The sequence below is a fragment of the Mesoplodon bidens genome (assembly GCF_964165515.1).
Source record: "Mesoplodon bidens genome assembly, chromosome: 20".
NCBI lineage: Eukaryota > Metazoa > Chordata > Mammalia > Artiodactyla > Ziphiidae > Mesoplodon > Mesoplodon bidens.
Genome location: NC_138181.1, coordinates 30,927,972 through 30,942,841, shown reverse-complemented (window position 1 = coordinate 30,942,841; position 14,870 = coordinate 30,927,972).

Here is a 14,870-nt window from a genome sequence, read left to right as displayed (position 1 = left end):
GCAGTCCATAAGATCCGAGAGACGGAATGGAATGCTTATGGATATTTAGAAGCTTCTAAAAGAGGAAATGATAAGCTTCTGCAGGAAATCAACCAAAACTTATTTATCAACATTTCTGAAAGCTGCTGGTATTCACCCTGCCTCTCCCTCTGCTCCCCCTCATCTCCTCTTTTATCTGAACCCCCTGACCCAGACGTTGTTCCCTTCTCTCTTCATCACCTCTGCCCCTTGCTGCTTCCTCTCCCCCCAGGAGAGGAGGACATTAAATCAGAAAAGTACTTCTGTCCCCCTTTAAGGAGAAACCTTCCACAGGAAGAGGTGAGCTGTCCTCTGTGCTTACATATACACCCTGGACTTGAGCAAAACTTAGGGCTTTAGTTAAGGGGTTTCCTGATCCTAGTCAAGACCCATTGGGATATGCAAAGGACTATGAGTTAACCATCCAAACCTATGAGTCTGAGTTTGAAGATCTGTATCCATTAATACAGCTATTCCTTTCTGTTTTGTTTATTTTGCAGTACGCGGGCCTCTCACTGTTGTGGCCTCTCCCGTTGTAGAGCACAGGCTCCGGACGCACAGGCTCAGCAGCCATGGCTCACGGGCCCAGCCGCTCCGCGGCACGTGGGATCCTCCCGGACTGGGGCACGAACTCGTGTCCCCTGCATCGGCAGGCGGACTCTCAACAACTGAGCCACCAGAGAAGCCCCAGCTATTCCTTTCTGAAAGTAAAGCAAGACAATGGAAGCAAGACAATGGATAGAGAAAGCAGAATGGAAACACCCCTTAACAAACTTCGATTTTCAAGTTGAATGCAAGGAATTAGCTCATAAATTACTCATTTATCCCAGAGTTTTTCCCAAAAGCCATAGCCTAGACAAAAATTCAGCAGTGCAAACAAAAACAAGATAAAATCCTAGATTATGAGATGTGAGAACTTTTAAACAATATTTTGGCATAACACCTGAATGTTCTCTAACCACCAAAACGATCCTTTGCTTAAGTCCATTTAAGAAGGTATAAATGAGGAATTGGCTACTGTAATTAAAAAACACAACTTAGGTTGGTCAGTGTTACATACAAATGCCCTTACCACGCTGGCTGACGAGCTTTACAGAACCATCGAAGGAGAGGATACATCTATAAAAATTGTGAGCCTTCGGGACTTCCCTGATGGCACCGCAGTTAAGAATCCGCCTGCCAGTGCAGGGGACACAGGTTCAAGCCCTGGTCCAGGAAGATCCCATGTGCTATGGAGCAACTACTGAGCCTGCGCTCTAGAGTCTGCAACCCACAACTACTGAGCCCGTGTGCCACGACTACTGAAGCCTGTGCTCTGCAATGAGAAGCCACTGCAATGAGAAGCCTGCACACTGTAACTAGAGAAAGCCCATGCACTGACGTGCTGCAATGAAGACCTGACGCAGCTAAAGTTAAATTTATATAAAAAAAAAATCGTGAGCCTTCAATTGTGCCAGTTAAGTAAGTAAGGTCAGGCTACAGTTAACAAACCCCTGTTCAATCCTCGACTGACAGAGGAACCTAATATTTCCTTTTACTGTGTTTTTTTTTTTAAAAAAGAAGGAACTGTAGAGAAATGAAGAAAGACTTCAAGAACAGACTAGATTTCAGATCAGAATACCGAGTTAAACAAGAATAGGGCTCCACTGAGGGAACAGTGGGAGTCTTTTCTTCTGTAACACCCTGGGAGAAGTAGAGACAAGACAACCCTGGGACAAGTAGAGACAAGACAGAGAGAAACAAAGCCCTAATAGATACAGGGACCACCTTTTCAGTTTTAAACCAAAACCAGAGGTTCCCTCCCCTGAAGTACTTCAGTGTAGATGGTAGGGATTTCTACTGCATTTCTTAAGGCTCTTAAACCATTATCTTTAGCATTTTACTTAGGAGAACTTAAAGGAAGGCACTCATCTTTTCTAGTAGAAAGCACCCCTGTTCACCTGACAGGAAGAGATTTATTAGAAACTTAAGCCCATATTTCCTGACTCCTAAGGGGGAGATGTTTTTAGAGCTGATTTCCTTCATCATATAATGTTTGTGACCCATCGTCAAGGTGATGCAGACTAAGATTTGCTAGGCTTAGTACCTGTAGAGTTACTGACATATGGAAATACATTACACACTGCCCATTAAAACGACCCAAGATGAGAAGAACCGGGTCAGTACCCATGTGGAGGCAGGAAGCCACAGAGGGAATAACACCTGCCACCAGCGTACATTGAGGAAGGCTTCACGCCTTGCACCGGCCCTTGTAACACACTCATTCTGCCAGCTAGCAAACCTCATGGCAAGGGCTGGAGGTTTGTGTAGGGTTTGAGCTCGAGCGGTGCCGTCATCACTCCTCACCCCTGCGTAGTGCCAACACCCATACCTCTCCGTCCTGTGTTCCTAAGAACAGTGACTTCTTTTCTGTGGCCTCCGCAGCGCACTGTTTAGCATCCCTGTGCATCCTCGTGGCCGGTAGCCTTTGCCTTTACTTGGGATGAACGGCAGCGTACATGGACTGTAATGCGGCGGCGCTAGACTCACTTTCCCCAGGTATTAAAAACGGACCTAGATGATCTAGCTTTTCCTCATAATTCAGTTTTGATACAATGTGCAGATGATTTGCTATTGTGTTCAAATTCTTTGATAAATAGGAAGACAGCCTGTACTTCAGAAACTAGCTCAAAGGGACAAAGTGTCTGAGGAAAAATTACAATTTTGTAAGGCTAATGTGAAATATTTAGGACAGATGGTATCTAAAGGACCTTTAATTGATGGTGAAAGACATTTTGGTTTTCCCTGCCCCTAGGACAAAAGGGTATTTAAGGGGATTTCTAGACCCTGCAGGCTATTGCAGGAACTGGATTACAAAGTTTTTTTTTTAGTGGCCCAACCATTACATAACTTGTTTAAACAAGGCCAAGCTGAACCTCTTTGGGAAATAAAACATTCTGAAGCCAGGGAGACACTAAAAAGGACCCAGCCTTGGGGCATCCAAATTATGATTTACCCCTTTTTCTCTTTGTACATGAAAACAAAGGTGCCACAAGGAGTATTAACCCAGCAACACGGCGGTTACTACCCACAATAGGATATACAGCCAGCAGCTAGCTGCAGGCTCCCCCGCCCTTGTCCCGAGGCTGTCTCAGCAACAGCTGTGCTGCATCATGAGTCACACTCTCACCATCTTTGTCCCCATGCCATGGAAGCTTTACTAAACTCTCATCACACACATTATTCAAGCCGATTAACTTCTCATCAGATTGTCTTCCTCTCACCAAATCTCTCCCCACAGGTGTGACAAGCTTAATCCAGCCACCTTGCTCCCAGAAGAATCAGACGTTATCTTTTCTATCCCAGGACCTGATCTTCAAGAACGCCCAATGGATAATCCTGATTCTGTTACTCATGGGTGGTGTGTATCTGCGAGGACCTCATGGGAGGTGCCAGGCTGGCTATGCTGTTGTTCCTCCAGTGTCTGTCCTAGAAAATGGTCCCTTGTCTCATGTCTCTTCTGTCCAACAGGCTGAACTAATAGCACTGAGAGCCTGCCCGTTGGCAAAAGGAAAGCCCGCTAATACTTACACAGACGGCCGCCATGCTTCTGGGGGGGACCACGGTTTGGGTATGCTTTGGCAACAGGATTTCTAACATCCCGAGGACAGCCTATTAAAAATGGTAAACATGTAGCAGACTTGGATGCCATTCTGCTGCCGGGTGCACTTGCCATTAAGGTATCATTCAGAGGCTGACACTGCTGAAGCAAAAGGAAACGCTTTAGCTGATGACGCTGCCAAGACTGAGCTCTGCAAAACGAAAACAAGCAACTAAGCACTGCCTTTCCCTTTCAGCCTCCTAGCAACCTTACTGACAGGGTAAAGTTTCAAGGAATAACACCAGAAAACAGACACCTGGACACACAAGGGAGGAAGACTGAACTCACAAAGAGCTGTGGATACACCCAGACGGGAGGCCTATCCTTCCGTTTGAAGCTCAATATCCTATTTTGCAATATATTCACGAGTTAACACATTGGAACCCAGGTAAGACGGTATTATGGGGTAAAAAATTGTTGAAAGGCTTTTGTGATAGCTTGGGAATTATTCAAGATGTACCATTTGTCCAAAATATAACCCAGGGAAGCCGTTACAGAGTTCTCAAGGGAATTTGCCACGACCTGCAGGTCCCATTGCGATTTGGCAGACTGATTTTATACAATGCCCCCCTCTCAGGGTTATCAGTATGTTCTTGTTATGATTTGTATGTTTTCACACTGGGTTGAGGCATCCCATGCTGAAGGGCCACAGCCCAATCTGTAGGAAATTCTACTTTACAAAGAGTGATGCCCATTTGGGGAGTCCCCTCAGAACCACAGAGTGACAGAGGAACTCATTTTACTGGGCAAATTGTTAAGATTTGGCTAATTATGCAGCATTTCCATTGTGCTTATCACCTCCAGTCCTCTGGGTTAGTAGAAAAAACAGATGGAACAACTAAAACCCAACTGGCTAAGATGAGTGCTTATTCCTTACCTGGCCTAAGGCCCTTCCATTGGTTCTCAACCTCAGATCCACCCGTTTTGGAAAACATTTGTTTCCTTTTGAGATTATCAGGGGGAGACCAATGAGACTGGATGAGGGATTATATGAACCTATAGTAATGAAAAGGGATATGTTCTGTTATTGCAAGGGTTTAATTGAATTAACAGGACATTGTAAGCTTGTTTCTGGACCTTATGACAGTACTCTTTTTTTAAATGATGATCAGATGCCCTATGACCTACAACCAGGAGACTATGTATACTGGAAAAGGCATCATTTAATGGAGTCTCTCCAACCTAGATGGAAGGTCCCTATCAGGTTCTTTTAAGTAGCTCATGCACAGCAAAATCGAAGGTAACTGACTCTTGGATTCATATTTCCCACCTAAAGAGGCACCCGGTCTGGTCCATGGAGAGGACTGCTGACCTCAAACTCACCTTAAAGCGATGCTCTGATAGGAAAGAAAGAAACACCAACGCCAGGACGAGAAGACGACAACATCAGAAGAAGACAGCTATCCCAAGATGCTGGACCTGACCGTATGATTATTTATAACATTTTCTTGATTTCTTGGACTTTCTGCACATGAATCAAATGTTTTTCTATCATGGGTACAATCCTATGCAGGTTTTAGAAGTCATTCCAATTGTTGGGTTTGTGGTCAGTTACCTACATCCACTACTTCTGGTTAGTGGGTTTCTCCTCTCCAAGGCTCTGATTGGATGGCCTGTAGAAAATTTTAGAAGAAAGAAGTTAAAGTTCTGTCTGAGCTGCAACTAATGCTACTATGGGAACCCCTCACTTGGCCAGTCAAGCATTCTTGCTCTGACTTTGGCCATAAATGAGTTTTCCCTTAAAGTTACTCAAGCTCAGTCAGAGCAACAAGCTAAATTTCAGTCAAAAATGATAACTTACTGACTATGAGGAGGGCCCCCCCCGCTCAGTTACGGGATAGGTTTATACGGCTAATAGCAGGCTCTGGCCCCTTAAGGCGCCCCCCTATGTTGGGAACAATTAAATCACACATAACACCAGAAAATTAGGTTGGGTGCCTTAATGAAAAATGTCAGTGTATCATCATTTCCCTTAAAGATAGTGATTGATATGGAACAGACTGGGTCAGGCGCCCAGGAGTATACCGGGTTGCACCTAATGGAACTCAGTGGTTTTGTGGCACCAATCTACATCCCTGGCTTCTTCCAGGATGGATGGGAAGATGTACTTTAGGATTCCCTAGGGCTCAAGGCCACTTGTGTGCTAATTTAGAGATGACTCCAGCAGATGTACCAAGAGATCTGTATTCCCCTGGTATGACCATGTAGCATCTATTTTTATGCTTTTAGTAGGATTGGAAGATGTACCTCCCCATATCAAAGCCTTAACAGAATTCACCCAAAAGCCCCTAAATTATTAATCATTGAGGCCGCCTCTATGATGAGAAAAGCGGTATTACAGAATCACATGGCCCTTGATAGCCTTATAGCATCTCAAGGAGGCACCTGTGCTATAATTCAAACTGAATGCTGTTTTCATACCAGATAAATCCTCTAATAGGATATGCATTTAATGACCACACGAAAAACCAGATTTCTGCTGTAAGTGATTCACTTCCTAGTGTCGGTGATTGTTTCGGGGAGCTGGTTTGGTTCCGGAACCTCATGGCTTAAATCCCTACGTATGACTTTGTTACTACTTGTATGATATCCTGTCTATTTTATAAGATCATTGTCTCTTGTCTTACCCAATGTGTAACCAGGCCTTTGACAAAATTAATGAGGGCTAAAATCTTGAGGCAGTCAGTCATATATATGACTCTATATTGAATAACTGGAATAGTGCAACTCTAGACATTAGAAGAAACAAGGAAAAACACTTCCTGGATCATAACAGATTAGTTAAGACAGGTGATCCAGAGAATTTTAGGTTATCAACAGGGCCTAATCCAAAAATAATACATTGGCCTGTCAAGTCCTCATCTGACCTACGAAATGAGAATTCCCAGCACCATGGGACCAACTGGCCATGAATGGAGGATACCAGGCAACATTCTGTGCTCTGGATGCTGGCCTTGGGTAAGACACACACCTAAAGGATATCTTCACTGAGCCCAGACTCTTGCATCTTCTCATGCATAGAAAAGCATTGACATCATTAACCTGAGATGCCTTTTTCTGTGGTTAGCAGGAATCTTTGTTCAGCATTTCCTATTTCAAGCAAAAAACTCCTATGTACCTTGGCTCCTCCGTAGCCTCTCAGGGCTGTCTGACAGGCTATAGTCTTCAGTAAGGCCCCCCCCCCCCAAAAAAAACAGAAGGTTGTGCGTTTTTCTTCAGTCAGCAGTACCCTGCTGTGGTTGACAGGAGTGCTTCACAGTGGCCTGGCCTGTACGGTAATGAATGACTCGTTATGTTTTTTATGGCTTATAACGTCAGTCATATTCATAACACAGTATTGGAAACATTGTTACGTAAAAAGACATTTATCTGCAATAGGCTGATCCACCGTCTGTCCAACTACGAGAGCGGCAAAGATCTAAAACAGTAAGAGCACCAACACATTCTTAATTTTGTATCAGATACCACTCACCTTATGCCTGTGTACGGATAGACTAGTACCTACATGTATTTCATGCATTCATGACATACCTGACTCTTGTTTCAATATTTCTAGGCTGTGTGGTTTGTCTGAGTTTTTTCAAATTGTTGCAAATCTCCAAAAAAATTTCGAATATATTTATTGAATAAAATCCACTTCTAAGTGGACCCGTGCAATTCAAGGTTCACCTGTATAATGGGCCGGAAGAGAGGAGAGCGTTTCTACAAACTGGCAGGTGATTACACGGGCTCTGTCCTACCTGTCCGACAGGTGAGAAAAGACATGGCTACCTGGCGAGCTCTCCCAGCCCACTGTTAGTGAACCAAACTGGGGTGCAACACTGGGTTGTGGTGAAGGAAAGTGCAGCGCTTGTAAGGCATCCAACCAGGAGGACGGGCAGCTTGTGCTCAAAAGACCTGAACCCCCTCCCCTGTGCCACCACCCCATCTTTTAGGGGAGGGTTTGTAAAGACTGTGCAGGAGAGGGTTGCAGGGTGTGTTTCCCTCAGGGTTAAGGATAGAAAGAAGATTCCTCTGGTGAAGTTGTCACATATGAATCTGTATCAATTCCCTTCAGTTTCACTGTGCCTGAGCAACTTAATTAGGAGTCTGGGATTAACATACACATACTACGTATATAAAATAAACAACAAGAACCTACTGTATAGCCCAGGGAACTATACTCAATATCTTGTAAGAGCCTATAAGGGAAAAAAATCTGAAGAAGAACAGATATATATGTGTACATAACTGAATCACTATGCTGTACACCTGAAACAACACTGTAAATAAACTATACTTCAATAAAAATTAAATATCACATTGATGCTTAATTTAAAAAGTACCTTGTAAGAGTCCTTGCATCTAGGTTGGAGACAGTCCTCCTTTCAGTGATGCCTTTTCCAGTATGTATGATCTTTATCCAAAGAGGGACTGCTGTGATAAGCTTCAGAAACAAACTTGAGTGTCCTTTAATTCAATTAAACTTGACAATTATGTAACATAATTGGGATAGTTAAGGAGTTTGGGATTAACATGTACACACTACTATATATAAAATAGATAACCAACGAGGACCTACTGCATAGCACAGGGAACTCTGCTCAATATTATGTAACAACCTAAAGGGGAAAAGAATTTAAACAAGAATAGATACATGTATATGAATCACTTTGCTGTACACCTGAGACTAACAACCTTCTTAATCAACTATTCCGGGTTCCTTTTTTTTTTAACCTGTCACACCTTCTTTTCCATATTAGCTTGTCCCTTATTTTCTTTCCCATTTAGAAATAACCAGCTTTAGGACCAAATTACTTTTCCCCTTAACAAAATGCATTTTCAGTCCTCTTACCTTCTTTTAATGAAAACAAACATCCTACTTTTCTTATATACTGAAATGTTTCCCTTATTTTAGTAGCTTTACATACATATATTACAACTTTTAACCCTTAAAAACTGTAATCTTTGGCAAAAACAAAGAAGCAACTGTGATCATACCACCGTTTCCTGATTGGAAAATTTATGAATATATTCTACAACCTCCAGAAACATACACCTTCTCATAGCATAATTTCTTTCCTCAATGTGGTATAAGACATGTGTCTAAAAAACCCACATGTTTAGGTTTTCTCATAAGACAAAAGTGGGTAAACTTAGACTCATTTAGCAATTAATTTAGCAAAACTCTTAAGTTTCAAGTTGCCAAAATCAGGAGAGACTATTTTTAAGTAGATTTTCTAAAACATAGTTCTTCCCAAAGTTCAACTCCCAGAACTCTTATTTACATTTAAAACTTACTTAAAGTTCCACTGTATCAAGTTATTTTCCTTGTGACGATTCTGTAACAGGATTAATAAGATCTTATTAACTTTCCTAAATACAGTAAAAATTATAGTTCATGCCTCTGAAGGCATCTCTGTCTTCAGGCATCAACAAGCTTAAACTTTAACACCAGATATTAATTTAATACTGAATATTTCCCAGATCATGTGAACCTGAAATTCATTTGGGTTACTTTTATATTTCTGAGAATTTAGATAAGCATTTAATTTCCTTTAAGCCAATTACATAGAGCTCATTTACAAATTAATTTTGCTGGCATCTGGAGGTAAAGACATATCTCTGTAACATACACAGACACCCATATAGACACAGATCTCAGTTTTCCTGCTTGAGTTAAAACTCTCCTTCCCTTTTTTCTCTTCAGTCTCAGAATTGGAGATTGTCAGAACATTTGTATCTCAAAGGCACAGGGAGAGTAAAGCAAGTTCCTCTTAGAAAGCCAGCTTCCTCTCACTGCATATGCAAAAACCAGTCTTTTAGAACATCAAGAGAGCCCCATTTTGGCCATTTTCAAGGTGAGATTTCCTTCAGTACCCAAATAGCCGATTCAGTTTAAATAACAGACAATAGTACGTATCATTCCTCACATTCACACAGCTTGCTTCCGCACAAACTTGTAGGTGGCCCTGAATCAGGCTCAAGAGCAAATTAAGCTGTCAGTTTCTACGAGTGTCTACACCACGTTCAGGTTACCAGGGCCCTCTAACGAGGGTCAATACCAGGACGGTCTCTGAGAACAATTAATCCTTTCAATTTCTCGCCTACCAGTGGGGTCTCCCCCAAAACCAGGACCCCCTAACAAGGTTCAAAACCAGGAAGAGAAAACAGGGTTTGGACTCATGTACCAAGACACAAACACATACATACCCAAGATAAGAGCCAAACCCATTCCAAAAGGCTCACTTTGATTCAATAGCATAAAGGCTAACAAATTTCATACCACTTACCTTCCCCAGTTTTAGATGAAATATGGTGGTGTGATTTAGAGAGCTACTGGGGCCATTTCTCCCTGGACCCCAAGAAATACTGGGGCTAAGCAGTGTTACAATAAAATAACATTTTCTTCCTTTACGTGGGAGCCTAGCTGAAAATGTCCCAGTTTTGTAAAATACACCCTAGGGGACTCCAAGATGGAATAGAGCTCTGATTTCACATTCTTTCACACAGCCAGTGTCACCAGAACCAGACTAGTGTCCAGGGCTTCTCAGGGTCACAGTTCCCTAGCACAAGAATGGAACGTTTCCTACCTGCTGTTCCATCCGGGGTACAGATGAGCGGTGGTCTAATGGGGGGTGACCGTAGGCAGTGCCGGATGACCGAGAGACTCCGCGACCCAGAAGGGAAAACCCAGTTCAAGTGGTGTTCTGCTCAAAACCAGATGACTGAGTCCTACGCCTCCCCTCTCCCCAAGGAAAACCCCAACCAAGGCACCCAGGTTCCACCACTTACCAGATGTCTCAGACCAGGACCACAGCCTTGCTTCCTTCATTAGGGAATCGAAAGCGCCGCGGCCCAGCTTTGTCCAGTCAGCAGCAGGCACTGGGGGCTGTCCCTGAGACAAAAGCGCCCGGGCAGCTGCTGGACAGAAGGAAACACAATAAATTCCAAAGTAACAGTGGTCATGTTCTTTCTAGAACAGGACAATACATTTCAAAACAAATACCAAAATGATAGACTTTTTTTTTTAATACCACATTTTTGGAAAGAAAATAACATTACTAAATAACACTTGGGTTTAAAAGTAAATCAGAAGGGGGTTAAAAAATATTTAGAACTGAATGAAAATGAAAACAAAAATGTCAATTTGTGGGACAAAGTTAAAGCAATACTTAAAGGAAAACAAAATATTCAATATCAAAATTTACAAAGAGGAAAACTAAATACACTCAAAGTAACAAGAAGGAAGGACATAAGGACAAATAAATAGATTATTGGAAAAAAAAGAATAACCAAAAAACCCTACTGCTTGGAAAGATGAATGATATAAACAAATCTTGAGAAGGAGATACAAATAAAATATAGAACCAACCAAAACAACTAGACATTAAGAGGTTTGCCAAAATAAAGTGTATTTTTAAAAATTATGCATGAATAATTATGAAGTGTAGATGAAAGACATTTTTTGAAAATATAAATGGTAAAATTGCAACAAGAGCAAAGAGGAAACTTAAATCAATACACATTATAGAAACTGAAGGACAATCAACGCTCTCATGTCACATAATACGGAATAACCTGGACTGTGACGGGTGAAGGACGAAGAACGCGATTCCCAGAGCAGCCCCTGAAAGCTGAGCGTGCAGTTAAAAAGGAGAAGTTAAAATGGAGTATGAGAACAAGAGGCCGACTCAGAAGAGGCATGGGCTTGATGAACAAGAACAGATCAGGCCTGCGTCCATCCAGATGAGTAGTTACATTAGGTGCATCAGACTACACAGAACCGTGGCTGTTGGGCTGGAGGACGCGCTCTCACGAGACCCTCCCCTGAGTGACCTGCAGAGGCACAGAGAGCCTGGAGGTGATGGCTGGGGAGACACCGACTCCGAGGTGCTCAGCGGGCAACCGGGCTTCAAGAGGCACAGAATCATCAGAAAGAAGAGGGATACCCCACACCGCAAACAGATCATCGGGAACGGGGAGCCCTCACGATGAGCCTGCACCGGGCGACACAGCCCGCAAGCACGAGTAGCCACACGGTCGGAAGAGACGGGAGGGGCGGTGCTGGGACCCCAGCGCCTGCTCAGGCCCCGGCAGGGCAGGGGGCCAAGCCACGCAGACCTGAGCCCCTTGGTGTCAGCCAGGAGGAGATCCGTGGAGGCCTGGACCCAGTGCTTCCACTCCTGCGATGACCCCAAAGCTCCGGCCCACAGCAGGTGGGGCACACGGGTGTCCCCTGCAGCACGGCTGTGACCCTGCGGAGCCGGAGCCCGAGCCCGTCTGGGTGCGCAGCGCTGAAGGCCTGGATTGGAGCGACACGGGTCCCAGGCTGGACCTGGAAATGACAGAGAGAACGTCTGTCCCCACACAAAAAAGTACTGAGCTGGAAAAAAAACCAACATCCGTACCCAATGCCATTTGTACAAAATGACAACAATACGTGTTTTTAAAGGAACATGTTCACATAAAACTTGTAGCCAACAAATACAGTTGGCGCCCTGACCGTGTCCCCTGGCCAGCTTGTCCCTCTGCAGAGTGGCTGCACCCAGATCAGGCAGGGAAATGCTGGCACTGACGCCCAGATGCAGCCCACCCACTACTGCCGAGCTGGCCCTCAGGGCTGCCCGTGCTTCCCGGGGCCAGGATCCATCTGGCTGCCCGCAGCGGACTGAGAGCTGGCCGCCTCCCCACCCTTTCCTGCTCCACCTGCCTCCCTCCAGCACCCGAGTGTGCTACCCACCCTCGTCTCAGTGGAAGGGATCCGACGCGGGACAGCAGCGCAGGGCAAACCCCACGGAGGACCGGGGGATGGAGTGGGGACAGGGAAGAAAGTCACAGATCCTTAAGGGGAAAGGGCCCTGCCGCTGACCAGTGGTGCTCACGTCCAGGACCTAAGGAGAGTGATGGGCCCAGTGTCCTCACCTGAGGCCTGACAACAAAGGCTCTGCCTGCCCTGATCTCAGGAAGTGGCCGAGGAGGACAGTGGTTCCTACTTGAACTTTTTAAGGGTAAACAATTCTTTTATAGACCAAGTATACTAAAGCTTTCTCCTCATAGCCCAAGAGCCTGTATGATTTGCACACTGAACTAGAAACTAACTGGGTTCAAATTCGTGTCCATAAGTTTCATAGTTTTGTTAACTGGCCTGTAACTTTTCCACTGACAAAACGGTAAGTGATTTTTATTTTCATCTTCTGCTTAAGAGGCCCAGTCAGGTGACTGTTCGGCCTGAATGTTAAAAGCTACGAGTTTATTATCTGCAGGATTGTAAATGACACCCAAGATACTGAAAGTAATTGTCAACTGATGTATTAAAACAGTTTCATTTCCCAAATGGTGCGTTCTAAGCATGATTTCATTTATTAGAACACCTTGCTACACTAGAACTAAGAAAGACAAGGAAAAAAATTATCTATCACTACATAGTTACATGCACAGAATCAATTATCTCAAAATTCTCTATTAAATTTTGAAATCTGAATTTTCTATTTTGAGTCTCTTAAGAAACTTATTGAGGGGCTTCCCTCGTGGCACAGTGGTTGTGAATCCGCCTACCACTGCAGGGGACACGGGTTCAATCCCTGGTCCGGGAAGATCCCACATGCTGCGGAACAACTAAGCCCGTGCGCCACACCTACTGAGCCTGTGCTCTAGAGCCCGTGAGACACAACTCCTGAGCCCGTGTGCCTAGAGCCCGTGCTCCACAATGAGAGAAGCCACCGCAAGGAGAAGCCCGCGCACTGCAATGAAGAGTAGCCCCCCGCTGGCCACAGCTGGAGAAAGCCCACGCACAGCAACAAAGACCCAACACAGCCAAAAATAAATAAATAAATGTATTAAAAAAAAAAAAAAACTTACTGAGATCTCTATGCAAACAAAATTGAAAATGTAGATGAAATGGATAATTTCCTAGGAAAAAATTTTACTGAATTCAACCCCAGTTGTGACAAGCGTAAAGGGGCTGATTTACACAGAAGAAATACAGAAATTCACCAGGGAACTACCCCACAAAAAAAGGACCAAGCCCAGGCGGTTTCAAAATAGAGAGTTCCACCAAACTTTTACAGTTCCGATAGCTCCAATACGAAATTATTTCAGAGAATAGATTTCAATTTTTTTTTTATCAAGCAAGCATAACATACCTAAAACTGATTCAGAGAGCCCTCACACACAAAAGAAAATTTTAGACCAATATCATTTATGAACTTGTAAAATTCAAATAAAATACTATGTAAAGTTTCAAATAAAATATTAGCAAGTAAAGCAGACTCTCATACCACATTAAGAAAGCAAAAGTCGGACTTCCCTGGTGGTGCAGTGGTTAAGAATCTGCCTGCCAATGCAGGGGACACAGGTTCGAGCCCTGGTCCGGGAAGAACCCACATGCCGCAGAGCAACTAAGCCCGTGCACAACTGCTGAGCCTGCACTCTAGAGCCCGTGAGCTTCAACTACTGAAGCCCGCGCGCCTAGAGCCCGTGCTCTGCAACGAGAAGCCACCGCAATGTTCTCAACTACTGAAGCCCGCACACCGCAATGAAGAGTAGCCCCCGCTCGCCACAACTAGAGAAAGCCCATGTGCAGCAATGAAGACCCAGCACAGCCAAAAATAAACTTAAAAAAAAAAAAGTCAACAACCAAGTGAGATTTGTACAGGAACACAGGGTGGTTTGATATGGGAAATCTATCAATACTATCTTAATAGGTCTGAGATGAAAAGCTGCATGATTACCTCCAAGATGCTAGAAAAAAAATTAACAAACTTCAACACCCATTCTTAACAGAAGCACTTCAGATAATCTGAATAGATACTTCTTATCACGAAAATACTCTAAAGGCACAGGTTCCCAGAAGGGGATACGGAGGTGTCTGCAAGGACTTTACTATCTCTGCTGTTTAACATCCTGTTGGGTATTCACCAATATAACTAGACAAGAAAAAACAGATGGGCCTAACAACTGGAAAAGCAGTAAAAGCATCTCTATACACAGGATGGTATTATGCTTGGAAAATCTAGATAACCAGTGACAAAACTAACTCAAAAAAAAAAAATTCAAGTTAGCAGGATATAAATTGACATGCAAAAAGCAGTAACCTTCATATACAAAAATTATAAGCAAATACAATGGGAGAGAAAAGCCCTTTCACAATAGCAAGAAAAGCAATAAGCAGCTTAGGAGTACACCAGCCAAGAAGTGTGCAAAACCTGCATTAGGAGAAACTTGAAACATC